The following is a 15,163-nucleotide window of genomic DNA, read 5'->3' on the forward strand; positions in this document are numbered from 1 at the left end:
TAAATGCATCATGTGTGGATAAAATTTATGCAAATCACAAGCTATTCTCCATGAGTTTATTTTATGGTTAGATATTTGAAATAATGTCTTTGTACTGGTTTGATTTTCTACCTTTGACCTGATGCTGTTCTTCTAGGGGGACAGGGTACTGGTTGCATTTTGATAAACAATGCTGAAATGACAGATTTAGGCTTTAAATGAAATTGTGTTCCATAAACCGTGAAACAAAGAGTCATAACTTACCCTTAGCTACATAAATTTCAGGGAAAATTATCTTTCATGCTTTGATCTACACTGTGTCATTTTACTGAGTGGCCTTGTGTGTAGTATCAATCAAATCCACTGAAGATGTGTGAGAATCTCATTTAAAATCAGAGAATACAAATCATAGATTCATCTGCCTGGTGGGAAGGAAAATGTTCCACGAGTCTCAGTTTCTCCAATTACAACTGAGTTATTTTTGTAAAACTCCAGAGAAGGCACTCGGGCAGCCTTGGTCTCATTTATTTTTCCATTTAGATTGACTGCACCTGGGGGGCTTGGCCCAGGGCTGCCTGGGAGCCCCACAGGAGCTGGACAGCCAGCTCTCTTACAGAATCACAGAAACATTAGGGTTGGAAAAGCCCTCCAAGATCATCTGGTCCGACCATCACCCTACCACCACTGTCACCCACTGAACCATGTCCCTCAGCACCACGTCCAACCTCTCCTTGAACACCCCCAAGGACAGTGACTCCACCACCTCCCTGGGCAACCTGTTCCAGTGCCTGACAGCTCTTTCTGAGAAGAAATGTCTCCTCATTTCTGACCTGAACCTCCCCTGGCACAACTTGAGGCCGTTCCCTCTGGTCCTATCACTAGTTATATGCGAGAAGAGGCCGACCCCCAGCTCCCCACACCTTCCTTTCAGGTAGTTGCGGAGAGCAATAAGGTCTCCCCTGAGCCTCCTCTTCTCCAGACCAAACACCCCCAGCTCCCTCAGCCGCTCCTCACAGGCCTTGTGCTCCAGGCCCTTCACCAGCTTCGTAGCCCTGCTCTGGACACACTCCAGGGCCTCGATGTCCTTCTTGTAGTGAGGGGCCCAAAACTGAACACAGCACTCGAGGTGAGGCTTCACCAGAGCAGAGTGAGTACAGGGAGACGATCACCTCCCTGGTCCTGCAGGCTGCACTATTCCTGATACCAGCCAGGATGCCGTTGGCCGCCTTGGCCACCTGGGCACACTGCCGGCTCATGTTCAGGCAAGCATCAATCAGCACCCCCAGATCCTTTTCCTCTACACAGCTTTTGACATCCCTCCCACCCCGGCTGTGCTTTCAGAAACAGCAGTTTCTGAAACCTGAATGGCAAAGCCTCAGTTTCAGTATGGCAGCTATTTTATACACCCCTTCCTGCGGGATGGCTGCCAGGGTGGGTATGCACACCACCTCGCTTTGGTCCCCAAGGTGTCACGGATGGCCAGGAACTGACATGACAAATTAATTTCTTGTCACTCGTACCCGATCAAGGGCTCGATCCACTGATGGACTGAGGGGGAGACGGATGAAGGAGGCACACTGCATGTTCCTGTTCACCTCCAGGTGCTTTCAGGCGGTGCCGGCAGCGAGCTCCCCCCACACCCTGCAGTGGCGGTGAAGGACTGTGCTTGGGGGCTGGCCACGGGGGATTCCCTGAGAAGATTGCTTCAGGCTGCCAGTTCCCAAATTGCACCGCACCTGCTGCGCTCAAGGCAAAGAGAAAGAAAGCAGAGGGAGGAAATGAGTTTGGAGAAGTTTTTTTAAAGCTGGAGTGAGAGTGCTTGGGTGTCAGGTGGGGAAGCTTTATGCAGGGCACCGCTTCTCTCTAAATACAGTTCTGTTTTCCAGTCAGAGCTTATTGTCTCTTCCTCGATATTTGTAGCTGTATCAGTGTGTTGCCAGGGAAATAAGGCTTCTGATGTGATAAATTCCGTGTTAGAACTTCAGTCCCAAGATAAATGAGATCAGAGATTAGAGGGGAAAACATTTTTTTTAAATGCCAGCGGTGGTGTTAATGAGCAGCAGTAGGAGGGGAGGGACCTCCTGGGGGCGAGCTCTGTGAAGCAGGAGGCCTTGCCGAGCTTGTGAGAGTCCACAGACCTTTTCCCCTTTTTCTTCTTCAGCTGGAAGAAAGTTTTTAATGATGGCCCAGAAAATAACACTTCTTTGGAAGATCTGTGCCAGCCATGTTAGTGAAAAGAAAAGACAAAAGGTGTACATCATTCCTCTTTTTCCGGGCACTGGTTTCCGTCTGCCTTGCCGCAGGACTCCAGTTTGCTGGGTGATTGCCATCTGATCCATTTCGTGTGCACTGGGCACGTGTGTCCCGTTTTAAACTGATGACAATGAAAAAAAATACACCATGTCTGCTTTTTAATTTACAAAAAAAATAAAAAAAAGAAGAAAGGGAAGAAAACTTATCACCCAGGGTTTAGAGGTCCATGTCCGTTTACCCACTTTTGGCTGGAGGGCAAGCAGCACAAGAAAGTTGTTTAGCTTACTAAACCCCTCTGTCTCAGCAGCTCTGCCTGTAATTACCTGCTGAGATGATCCCACAGTGGATTTTGTAGGCTTTTATCTCTGGATACCAAAATATTAAACTGATCTTTTTCAGAGCATCTTCCAGCATGTTTTACCCCCCACTTCACCTTGTCTCCAATTTCCTGGCCATTCGTGACATTGCAAGAAGAAAGGCTTAGGAAAAGATGTAGAGAAATGAGATTAATATGAAGTTGTCTGTCCTTTTCACCTTTCTGCGTTTTCATTTTTAATTTTCTAATAAATTGACACTTCTTGTCTGCACAATATGTGTTGTATGATTGTAAAATACCAAGCTGTCACAGGGTGCTGGAGTCCTGGATTTTGTAGGCAAGAGCTGTGGAAGTCTTTCCGTGCCTGTAGGAAAACTGCTGTATTTCTTCTGTTCCCTTCAGTGCTGTTGCTTCCATTATGTTCATCAGCTTGTTACCAGCAGGCTTAAGCAGCATCAAAGAAGGAGAGGAAAGATGTCACTTGGTAGGATATCTTTTTCCCAGTCTGCTTCTTGTTCCGTTTGTGTCCCTCATCTGCTTGTTAAACACCCACAGGAGACCAAATAGGACCGTTTGATCCAGGCTGATTCCAGCTACACAGGAGGTTATAGAAAATCAGACTTTTACTACAACAGACAACCGTTTTTCACTCCTGAACTTCCCCTTAGGAAATGCACAGTCCTATTTCTCTCAGATTTGTAGTAGTTTCTCCTGTACACATTTCTGTCTTGATGTCTTACCTAGCCCTGTTCTGACTGCTGCAGTGCTTGGGAGCTGCTAGGCAATGGGAAGCAAACAAATGATCTTGTGGATTCTCCTCTCTCAAAGCTTTGCCACCTGGTCTCCACTCGCTGCCTTCCTGAACTTCAATAATATTCCTGGTGAATGTAGCTGCAGGTGTGTCAGACCCTGAGTCTGCTGAGAAGTACGTCTCTTCGAGTGCTGTTTGCTTTGCTTAGGACACTCTCATTGCTTCAAAAGGTCGTTGTTTTCCCTGTTTTGGACTGCAAGAGCAATAACGGATGGGCTGCTTGCCGCTGCCTTTGCTCTGTGTTGTTAAGTAGCAATGGCTCTGATAATAACATTATCTGACTCTGGTTAGCAATCTGAAATCTGCAAGAACCTGTCCCTTTCCCCTATGGGGACGCCTTTAACCTTCTTATCTCTTTATCCTGGAAGCTCCCTGAGGCAAGTGCAAGCTCCTAGTGAGAGACTGCAGCACTTGGAGCGAGGAGACCTTGCACTCTGAGGCTTTTTGACATTTTTGTAATGTGAAAAATAAACCCCAGAACTTAATCTGTTTGGAGGTGATAAATTTATCTCCTCAATGACACCAGAACAACTACAGAAGCTGGGGTGTGGTATAGCCCACTCTGTAGCATGGTGGGAACCTGCTGTGAATACTTGTGGATGCAAAAGTCCTTTCCTCTTCTATTCCTAGCTGTTGGTATGGTTATCACAGTGTGCTCACAGCCTGTATCAGCTGTCTGCGTTTTGGTATGAGAATGTGGAGTTTTCAGAAATGAGATCGAAATCCCATTTTAAACATGCTGGGAGGGGAACATCTGCAAAAAAATCACAAGAACGACTTTAACATCTGCCCCTCTAGAGGAAATTGCTGATGTTCCCATTTTATATCAGATAAATCTTTGAGTGCTGCAATGTTTACATATTTAAATGTAGATTTGAAATGGAAGAAGTGGCTAATTAATTTAGCTTGAGCTCTTAACATTTGCATTGTTTTTAATTTTAATTGAACATTGTGTTCCCAGGGTTAGTGATTTTTACCGCAGCTCTGACAGTGCCTGTAAGTAGTTCTATGTCTAGGAGGGGCAAAAAGAAACTATGGAAAAGGGGAATGTATGGGGTTGCTGCAAGGAATCTGAAATCAAAAGGCTCTGCTGTTGCTCCAGTGTGTTTCCTCTGCATCTCAAAGGGACTGGCTTTGATTTCCTTTACGTAAAGTGAGACCAGAACTGGGCCTATCGTGTGGCTCTCAATTCAGCGGAGAAGGAACTTCAGTGTCATGGCTGCGAGCTCGATGATCTCTGGGGGAAGAAGTCTGGGAAGTTGCTTTTCTGAAGTTAATAGCATTACAAAAGGGAGAGAGGGCAAATGTTCCGTAGATCATCTTCTGCCCACGTGAAACAGTTCCAAGCTACATACTTTGGGGAGGGGATGGATAAGTAGGCACTCTTTTACCTACTCTTTGTCTTGAAAAAGAACACCTTTACCACTTTGCTATTCTACCTCTAAATTTCATTGCCTATATGAGACTTAATTACCTTTCTTTCTTCAATTCTTTCTATTCTTCAATTTGTCCTATTTTTTTTCCATTAACCTCATCCTTTCCTTCCAAATTGTGCCCACCTAATGTGTTCTGCAGAGAGTCCTTTTGCCTTGGTATTTGAGCATCATGAATCACCATAAACAAACCTTTGCTTCCTTTTTCTTGGTGATTACACTTTTCAAATATTTGTATTCATCGCAGTTATTGTCAGCCAGCAGACGTGCACTTCATGTAGGCTTTTGATTAACCTCTTTCTCCAGCCCCTTAAGACTCGTGTGCCCTCTTCCTTCCTCCTCTGACCTCCAGTCCCGTTTTCTAGCATACTAGAGCAGCGTGGTACCCAACGTGAATGCAAGTGGGACTGTACCAGGCCCTTGCACTGGTGCTTTCCTGGCAAGGAGGATATCGGAACCACCCTGCAGCCTGCCACAGGTTCTAGCAGATTGATGCACAGGGGTAGGAAGGTCAGTTACTAGTCTAATAATCTTTTTTCTCCAAAATGAAAAAAGAGACTTCTGCTCTGATGCCATCTGACATTGGACTGCAGGTGCATGGATGAGGTACAGAAAAAAAGGTGGAAAAGGTCAGTGTACAACCACGAAGAGCAAAATGCACTAGAAACCTGTACAATTAGAACTGCACAGGCAAGATGCTTCTTTTCCTCTGCTCTTGTCTGTTCCGGGTGTAAATTCGTTTTGGTGTGGGTTGTCTCTTACTCACAAGAGAGACCATGTGTTTGTGTCATACTCAACATTTGTATGTAACTTGGGCCTGGGGGTGATGAAGTGGTATGAATAATGGATAAAGCAGTACAAGTAACTTCAGGAAAGATGAAGCAGAAGTCTAGAGGAAGTGAGTCTGGGAGCTGGCCTGCGCTCCAACACAAAAGACAATTTGTGTTTTGTAAATGAAGACTGGGTTTATGTTTTAGCTTTTTTCTCTCCTTTTGATAATTCATAGGAAGACAGTGATGATTTTCCTGTGCAAAAATCTGGAAATAAGCTGTGAGAATCTTACCTGCCAGGGAGGGAAAACTGTCCCTCTACAAAAAGAGCTGCCCTACAGCTGGGTCAACTTTTGTATGTAAAGCAGTCTGTAACAGTTATTTTAAAATACAGGAGCTGTCCATACTGGATAATGCTTGGTATCTCTCTTGCATGTGCCATAGTTATTTTGCTGAAGATGAACTTCATGCTTTTGAAAATATTAAAACCAGTTACTCCACGCTGTAAGCAGCAGATCTCCTGTTCATACTTTTGCTAGCTGGAGTGTTCCCCCCACCCTGACTTGGTTTGTAGGGAAGGCAAAATAAGAGTTTGGTTAAAAATGAATCAAAACACAATAAGGAAGACTCCTTCCAAACTGCCTGGAGTTTGGCGGTTTGTTTCCTCAGTTTCAGCCCAATGGGCCTAAGATGGCCAAGATGCAGCGTGTCACTGAAATTTGAGGTGTACAGTGAAACTGTGCCAACATCACAACTATTATGGGATGAAAGATTAAAGTAACTAGCTATTTGTATTAATGGTGTAGACTCTGACAGCACTGGGAAACCTGAACTTAGCTGTGGAAAATAGAAAATACAGAAACAGAAGTTGACAGATTCGCATAATGATCCAAGTCAATGTTGTTTCTGCTTGAGCAGACAATTGTGATTTAAAGGTAAGTCTGCCTGTGGTATACTTTTCACCAGCTGTCAATCAAGGGAGACAAGGGGCTCCAGAAAATCTGCTTCAGTGCATTGCATATCACCTTTCCATCAGACAGTTCAGTCTGTTCTGTACTTCTTGTGCTCTTAAAATCCCTCTGGGATTTCTGCCATGGGGTTTGAGAAAGCGTAAATCTCACTACAGGAAGATAAACAGAGGAGACAGAGTAGCAACCCTGTATGAAAACAACATTTGGTAGTGTTTGCTTCTAATTTTAGGCCCTTGGAGGAAGATAATTGCCACAATGATTGCATATTAATGTGCACAGCAACATGCTGATGTCAATTTAAAGCTAAAATGTATCTGAAGATCCAGTCTGTGTGTGTCTTGCTGGCACTTACTTTATATCTGCAAGTAATAGGTCACAGCATTGTGACATAATGTGTCGCTTACAGGAGGATCTGGCAATATATCAGTATCAATAGCAGGCAACAGATTTTGCCCCCACAGGAAGATAAAAAATACATCACTTATTTTATGGAAGGATGTTTGGCAAGCGCTGGAGAGTTGCCCATCCATTCCTCCCAGTGTTGCCTGCGGGGATCCTGCCACAAGAAATCCTGCCATGCATTTGCATTCTTAGAATTATATGTACGTGGATGAGGGATGTCTGCTTTTCATCTCAGTGGTGACTGCACGTGAATTCCTCAGAGGCTTGGACTGGACAGCTCTGCATTTATTTAAATTAAAAAGAATAGAACAAGTGTTCATTATTAGCCCCATGCTGTTTCAGCAAAGCTCATCTTTCTTCTTGTGCTTTGTTTTCCTCTTCTTCCAAATTGAACTGAATTACCCTCCCTGTTTTCTTTCTTGTCGTATCACAGCCCATTACAGGGCTACAAGGTTCCCTTCTCCAAATTTGCAAAGTGCTTCACACCAGCTGCCTGTCTCTTGGTCTTCCCATCTCTCCTTTTGCTTATTGAAGGCTCGACACTAATGCAGGGAAACAGAAATGTGCTTTCATTATTTTATAACATTAGTTTTTATTCCTCAATATTTATACTTGCAAGAGAGGAGAGATGAGAAAGAAGTGATTAAACAGAAGGAAGGTTGTGCTGAAAATGTTAACGGTGCAGGGCTTTCACGGATTAACCATGAAGACTGTTAGCGTGTTTTATTCTGATTCAAGCCCAAATCTTCAGACTCGGATTGCTGCTGCCAAGTGTGGTTCAGCTGTGGTGTGCTTGTGGAGGAGCCAGTCTGTCAGGTGGAAACTGATGTCCTCAATGAGCTGGTTGAACTCCCCCCTCAATAGCACAGCTTTAACCACTATCATTAATGAAGCATGTTACAAGCTTAAAATTACCTGAGATAGAAAAAAAAAGGCTATTGTTCATTGCTGGTTTTTCAGAGTACAGATGAGCAGCCTATGAATTGGCTTTTTGAATTCCTTACTTTGGTCTTCTGCGAGTTAGGGGCCAGGAAGACTTCAGGGGTAAGAAAGATGAAAAACTGTATGGCTGAGTTTATTATTTAATCTACAGCTTGAATGGAAAAATCTCCACAGTTCATTGCTGTTTTCTAATATTATTATATCTGTGTTTCATTTTTCCTAGTAGTCTATAGCCCTTGCGTTTAGTTGATAATGTAATTTAGTTACATTTATTCCCATTAGAGGGTGCACAGGGATGCATTTGTTGAAGGAGCTTCACAAACGTGGATGAGTAATTGGTCAAGATGAAAGATGTCACTGAGCGCCTTACGTGCTGCCCCTTCTAACAGCTCAGAAAAACGTGTGTGTATGCACAAATACACACTGTCTCTGTGCCTTCTGCCTAGTGTTAAAGATTTCAGAAGAACCAAACCATCACCGTCACAGAAAACCCATTTCTGTGGCAGCACAGAGCAATGTGTACTAGTCCAGCATCCATATAGTCACTTAGACAGAAGCTGTTTGCTGATGCAGACCAGGCTACAACAAAATGGCTGTACCATTCCAGTAAAAGTTGACTCCAAACTCTTTGTTTCCATCCTCAACATCCATTCTTCCCAAACAAAGAGCCTTCTGCATGCAGTATCCCTTCTCTTTTTCTTTCATTCAAAGTGTTTTCAGCAATGGACAGTATTCCAGCACAAAGGTAATAACTTCCTGAGGTCTGGTTTGGACTCAGTCCAGGAAGTTGGTTTTGATTTTGGTAGAAGCAAACCACAAAGCGAGACTGAAATGTTAAGGTAGAGAAATGATTTGTGGGTGAAAACGAAGCCCATGCAGAGCATTGCAGTAAAGCTCAGCCACCACTACAGGCAGTTTTCTGGGTCTGACTGGCAAATCAGCTCTTGGGGCGTTAAAGCTGTGGCACATCAGTCAGCCAGAGGTATTATTTTCATTAATACAAGCTGTCTTCAGTTTCCTGCAGGGAAACCCGACTGGACCATGTACTGTCATGTAGTGTAGAGATTCCTCTATGCTTCTGTTTGTTTCTCTTTTGGTGAAGAACTCAAATTCCCTAATATTAAAGTCTGTAGCAGAGCTATTGGAGTTTGTATTAGCTGTGGATTAGTAGTGCTGTATTTTTGTTGTTTGCATGAAGTTATCAAAATAATTGTTCCATTTGTGACTTGCTTTTTAAAAATTGATGATATTTTTTAAAAAAGGATCTCTGAGGGTTCTTTTCACAAAGTTAATGTAATATATATTTGATTGTTTTGGCTTTATGCAGAAAGCTTTCGAAAGGAAAGGGAACATCCCCTCACGCCCCCTGCTATCCTCCTCAAATGCTCTATAATGATGTTGAATTTGCTTTCTGTTTTTCTATACGGAACAATATCGCCTATCTAATTTCTGAACACGCAAAAATGCCAGACCAGGGATGGTCTCGTTCCAACTGGTGCGGTGTACCGCAGCAGGTGGTGATCTATCTCATTAGATTACTGAGACCAGGGTAATAAAAATGGTACCTGTCAGCTGCTTCGTACATAAGGTAATGCCAAGCAAAAACTGAATGCTTATCAAGAGATGCGCATGGTATAGTTTGGCAAGAAATTCGTCTGCCATTTGTAATAAAGGCTCATAAGGTTTGGTACTAGAATCATTTCTGAACTCTAGTCTTACTAAAAGCAGGAAAGAAATGAGAAGAAAAGGAAAAGGAGAAATGCTTACCATTCTGTTCCACACTTGATGTAAGCAATTTATTTTTAATCCAGGTGAACAGCACATTGTTGCTGCTTACTGGGGTACAGGGGGATGAGGGAGAAAGAAAGGAGAAACCATCAGCAACAGGAGCTCTCAGCTTTGGTACCTAGATTATTATTTTTTTATACGTTGTTACCTTAAATATCATCAGGGTTTAAATAGTTCTTTGCAGTCCTTGTAATTGTTGAAGACACCTTGTAGCCATTGCTTGGAAAAACCTACACATAGGTTTTCCATAGCTGGAAAAACCATAGGTTACGAAAAAACGTAGGTTTTTCCGTAGCTGGAAAAACCTACACAGCACTTTAATCATCGTGTGAATTCCAGCATTGGCTGCATGTGTGGTGGAAGCACAGTAATTCCCCAACAACCTACAGGACACTCTCCTCAGGTTTCAAGGGAAGCAATGCTAAAACTTCTGAATAATCCTAAGTCTTTTCCATTAGCTTTAGATGGGCCTGTAACTGATGATTGCAAATTTTGCATGTTCTGTCTGTTCAGCTGGGTAACGACTATTCTGTAGAAATAAAACCAGGGCTGTGTATTCCAGCATACCGGTGGGATTTCAGGGCTCATTTCCCAAAATCAGACCCTCAGGAATGCTACAACTTCTTTTCTCTTCAGCTCACCTCCCTTGTCTCTTTGTCTCTTCACTGTTAAGCTTTCAACAGTGGACCTACTAATAGTGGCAAATGTAAAGAGAAAAAAATTACATGTATGCATCACTCCTTCCAATATTATTGATCCTACAGCAAACAATTACTGAATTAAATGATCTAATTCCAAAACACAATTGCAGAAGAAAGATCTCAAGCATTATAGTCTTCTTATGAAAGTTGAGATATTAACCTCTAGATTGCATCATCTATATTGCATTGTACTTCTTCCTATTGTTGGCCAAAAGCAGACATAATGGCAGGAGTGTTGTGCAAGGCAGGAATGGGTTGTTGAAGAGAGAAGTCTCTAGAACTGAATGTCAGCTGGAGGCAAAAATATCTTGGACTAGAGTAGACAAATTGTTGATTAAAAAAAAAAAAGGCAAAATAGTGTTAACAGACACTGGGGTACTTAACTGCTCAGTCTGGGGGCAGGCCAGTTCCTGCCAGGGAATGACATGGGGCCCTCCTGGCTTTGTGTATGCGAAGTACAATGTGTAGTTCAAATGATAAATCTAACCCTTGTCTGTCTCTGCTTGTTAACCGTCAGTTGCAATTACCTTACAAACATGCTGCTCATAGTTTAGTTTATTCTGTTAGATGTAGAGAGATGAAAAAATGCTACTCTCTCAGGAAACAGCTCATTTCTTGCAAACAAAACAATACTTTCTGCTTCCCAGTATCATGCTCTCTTAATTAGAGCAGAAGCATTGCTGAAGGTCAGAACCTGTGACACTTGGTTTCACTTGGGCTGAATGTTACCCAGAGGAGGCACCGGCTGCTGCAGTCACAAGGAGAGGCTTTGGCAGCAGAGTTCTCACTTCCAGTGTCTGTGAGGGAGGAATCAGAAAATGTGCACTGCATTTCTCTGAGATACTGTGCAGAGGTCTCAAATCCTCATGCTTTTTACGTTGTAAGGATTGTGGGGTTATTTTTTTGTTGTTGTTTTTACAGTTTAAATGGTTTTGACTTTTTGAAGTGGTTTTAACTTTTTGTTTTGAATCTGTTCTGTAGCAGGAATGGCCATTAGTGGTAAGGAAAATATATACATGCTGAGGTATTTGCAGTGCTTTCATGGAAGATGTTAATCCTCTCCCATCAAATTTGGATTTGGGAGAAGACACATTTGTGATATAATTAGGTGCAAAAGTGGAGAGCAGAAATGTGAAGGTAATGGTGTGAAGACCTTGGAAAAGGGAACCTGTAAATTGCTGCTTGTTGCAACCTCTCTGAAAAGAGTTTTGTCTTTGCCACCAGTGTTAGTGCAGCTCAGGTACTGAGAACCACGGCCAGGGGCTGCACGTACCTTGCGTGAGTTGGTGCAGCTCAGCTAAAGGCAGCTCTGTCCTGAGCTGGTACGGATGGGTGTTGGTCAGTTTTTCTCTCACTATGGTGAACGTGTTAAGTTCTTAAACGACCCCGTAGTATTCTAGTGATTATTTCAATATTATAAGTCAACGTAAATATATGGTACTTGCATAAAATCATTTAATATAATTTTTTTAGGTCTTTGATCTGTCTATCTAAATCTGTGCCACCCATCTGGACAGAAAATAAAAAAGTGTGGCCTTGAATTTTCTTCTGGAAAGTGTCATGAGTTGATATTAAGTTAGTAAAGGCATCAGTGTATCTGTTAAAAGGTCTTTCACTCTATATAGCTAATGGCACCTTCCAGATGCCTTTGGGTTGTTTGAGGCATTTGGAGTTTTTTTCAGTGGTTGCACTAGGTATGCTGTAAGCTTTGATTTATATTTTGTAGCATTTTTGACTCCTGCTCAGTTGACAACGTATATCTTCTCAGAGGGTAAATTTGTGCTATGCTGTCAGTATCGCTTGAATTTCTGGCTGAGTCTTTCTTTTCCTCACATTTTGTCAAGCAACATCCTAAGTGACAGGTGAGAGTTCCTCCGAAAGGTTGTGTGGTGCCTCGCCTTTACAAGCTGGTAGGATCAGAGAAGAGTGATCATCAGCTGAGGTCTTCTGTTCCCAGGAAGCTTTTCTTAATGCCCATGTGGGAAGCAATCCAGTGCTGCCTAGCTGTGAGAAGGAAGGTAACAAAGTAAATCAATTTCTGTTCCTGTAGTAAGTAGACTGCCATCTAGCCTAGGAAATGATCCACAGGGACTGAGCTGATGGATGACAGACTGCAGAAACACCACCTGGGCTGCATGCATCCTTGGGGTGATTCTGCTGTGCTTTAGTAGTGTTTCAGCTGGAGAGAGTTTGGCTGCTGTTCTTCCTTACATGTATGCCCTGGCTCTCCAATTGCATTGTTTAAAATGAGTTATCGTAAAGTATGGAGTTAATGTTTAGCATATTAAAGAACATCTGTTGTTAACCTAGTAAAGACTTTGGTTAGAAAAAAGTCTGCACAAGAATATCCCTTTGAAAGAGAGAAGTTTGATTTAGAAGGAAGGCTTGCTAGGTCATTGTGCTGAAGTGCAGTTAATTCATAGTCTGTGCTGAAGCTGATAAACCACTTCATTCACGTTAATTTTTGTAATGCTTACTCAACTTTGTCTTTTAAACTTTTTCCCAGACACCTTTACATGGTAGGAGTTTCTCTTGGAGAGAAGTTTCTCTTGCAAGCTTCTTTTGCAAGTACATTTTCCCAGTAATCTCTCAATCATTTGGCATATTTCTATTCTACCATCAAAATGCAATGGCTTCATATAGATCCATCAATCTTACTTGTCTACAGTCATATATATATGTATGTATGTGGGCCAATCCATTTCTACCAGCATAGCTTTCATCTTGAAAATTGGTCCTGCATTTCTGCATCTAATATTACATTTCTGTTGAAAACGTGACAACTGTTTTAGCCCTCTGATTATGGCTAGAATAGCAGTTAGTGCTTGTCAGGAGAAGGTGTCTACTCTATAAACATAAAATGTATCTACATAAAGAATGAAGCAAATTTTTGAAAATGTTATTCTCTGGAGAAAAGGCATAACTTTGTATGCTTGTGTTTCATTATGTGAACATGGAAGCAGAATTTCCTGAGGAGTCTGTCGCAATGGAAAAACTTGTAATTTAAGTTTTTCAAGCACTATCAGAGTACCTTCACTTCTAGTATTCTGGCTTTACTGAAGACTTGTAAGTATTCCTTTGATATCTGCTATTCTATCATATTCACAAAAACACAGGCTAATACACAAACATCTCATTTATATGCATAGATTTTTTAGTTTTTATTTTTATTTTTTTTGCAAGGTGTCTTTTTAATCTTGCTTGTAGTCACAAGCACTATACTGCTTTTCTTGGTCTTAAGTCAGTGAGAAAATTCCTGCAGCCTTAATTTTAATACAATGTATAAAACAGAATAATATGAACACTATTGGTAGATTTAGCATCCCAGCACATTTGAAGTAGACATGTTAGGTATGAAAGGCATAAACTTCATATAAATCTTCATATAAATATATTTGTATTTTAAATCTCCTTGGAAGATAACCTTTGAGAAAAAAAGTTGTTTGTGCAGCGATTGAGAAGCAGCCTGACTTTATCACGATGACTCTTGACAAAATTACTTTTTGCACAACACAGTGAACAAAAACCTAATTTAATTTGTTTTATGATGCATAAAGATGAGCTGGAAGGGCTTGTTTATTTCCTTTCCTGGTTCTTGACCATAGATATATCTGGAGTAGTTGATCTTCCTTAGTTTTGCTGGACTTGTCCTTCGAACATGGAAAAGCTTTTTAATGTTGTCTTTGTCTGATTTTACTTCAAGGAGAGGAGTGTGTGCCTGTGTTCATTTCTACTGTATAATCCTTTTTTTGAATCATTTTTCATTCTTTGGCAGGAGCTGGTGCTGATGAAACAAATAAGTAAACCAGAATTATAATGTGAAGTCTGAAATGTCCTTCTTATTTCACTCTTAGCATAATTGTTCTCTGCTTTTATGTTTGGTTGTTGGTGTCATCAGTCCTCTATTTGCAATTTCTTAGTAAGACGTGATAATCAAACAATTTTCAGGTTAAAAATACTCTCTTTTAAATGTTGGTGGTTTCCCATGCCTTATCATCGTAAAGAAATAAAAATTGTGACTTGAGAAGTGAAAAAATGATTTCTCTTCCTTTTTCTCTGTCATATTTGTTAGACGTAGTAGGACAGACTTTGTCCAAACCCGGGGCATTTCTGGGTGCAGGTGTCTTCATATTTCAGTCATTACTTTATATCATCAGTCAAACTTAAAAATTGTTATTCCACTGCTATTCATTAATCTGGCATCAAGCTGGAGATGTTATAATTAAGGTGGTGGCAGGATTTCCATTACTGAATATTTTCTTCAGCAGAAGGAACAGTTAATGCCTGCCAGCAAGGAAATAAATTATGATTCTGGGTGCCCACCTCAACCACCAGAGTCCTCTGCCCAGCTGACTTCCAGTCACTCTCCTGAGACCATCCTTGAACAGCAGCATATGTTGAGTAATAATTAAATGTATTATAAGGGGTTTAAACAATACTGGGGACAGTGCACATGAGGCCCCATGAGTTACTTATACGCTGCCTGGACTTCTCTTGGTGTCTGTGGACTTTGGCTGAGGTGTGGGGGGGCTGCATCCCCCATGTGGGGTGAGTTTTTTTTAATAAGTACTTTTTTTCAGTCAGGTAGATAAATTCAGCCATGTAATGGAACAGTCTTGCAGTGTTTGAAGGAAATGAATTGGGTTCAAATTTTAACTGTTGCAAAAGAAATGAGGCTAATCACTGTAGAATAAGCATGGCATCCGCCATCAATATTGGAGATATATCTACATGTTAGCTTAACAAATTACCTAAGCCAATAACTAAGGTTCTTTCTTTCATGACTTTTGTATATTT

The 15,163-nt window shown here is 41.7% G+C and overlaps 1 long non-coding RNA gene across 1 annotated transcript in view; it reads left to right on the plus strand.

Annotated features, from left to right (window-relative positions):
• The first annotated feature begins 7,881 nt into the window (after positions 1 to 7,881).
• LOC308178551 overlaps positions 7,882 to 15,163 on the plus strand; it is a 62,216-nt gene continuing 54,934 nt past the window's right edge. The window contains exon 1 of the long non-coding RNA XR_013939818.1: positions 7,882 to 7,979. This is a non-coding gene — a long non-coding RNA (uncharacterized lncRNA). The remainder of the gene's footprint in view (positions 7,980 to 15,163) is intronic.

This window comes from Anser brachyrhynchus (genome assembly GCF_964034855.1).
Source record: "Anser brachyrhynchus genome assembly, chromosome: 15".
NCBI lineage: Eukaryota > Metazoa > Chordata > Aves > Anseriformes > Anatidae > Anser > Anser brachyrhynchus.